Source organism: Arachis ipaensis, chromosome B09 (genome assembly GCF_000816755.2).
Source record: "Arachis ipaensis cultivar K30076 chromosome B09, Araip1.1, whole genome shotgun sequence".
In the NCBI taxonomy this organism is placed as follows: Eukaryota; Viridiplantae; Streptophyta; class Magnoliopsida; order Fabales; family Fabaceae; genus Arachis; species Arachis ipaensis.
Genome location: NC_029793.2, coordinates 5369980 through 5370395, shown reverse-complemented (window position 1 = coordinate 5370395; position 416 = coordinate 5369980). Strand labels below are relative to the sequence as shown.

The window sequence follows — 416 nt, the reverse complement described above, 5'->3', positions numbered from 1 at the left end:
AATAATATATTTTATTCCAGAATAAAATCATGCATGTAACAATGTCAGAAAACTTAAAAATCATATAGATATGGACATGATTTGATTGTTGCTTTATTTCAATGACGTACTGATGCTTTAATTTACTCTTTTTTTTTTCATTTAAAAACTTTAATCTCAATAATTCTAATATCTAGACACATCAACTCAGCATATCATCCCCTTTAATAAAGTAAGTACTTTAGAATTTTTTAAAATAAAAACTAAAAAGATGAATGTTAGAAAATTATCATAATTTATTAATTTTATTATTATTTAATTATTAATTTAATTTTTAGTCTAATTTTTTTAATTTAATAATATCTTTTATTTTATATTTTTAAATATTAATAATTAATTAATAACAAAAAATAATAAATTCTTATAATTTCTTAATA

At 16.1% G+C, this 416-nt stretch overlaps 1 protein-coding gene across 8 annotated transcripts in view; it reads right to left on the bottom strand.

Annotated features, from left to right (window-relative positions):
- LOC107614780 (probable LRR receptor-like serine/threonine-protein kinase At1g05700) overlaps positions 1 to 416 on the bottom strand; it is an 8165-nt gene that overhangs the window by 5681 nt on the left and 2068 nt on the right. The gene's annotated exons all lie outside the window — the stretch shown is intronic.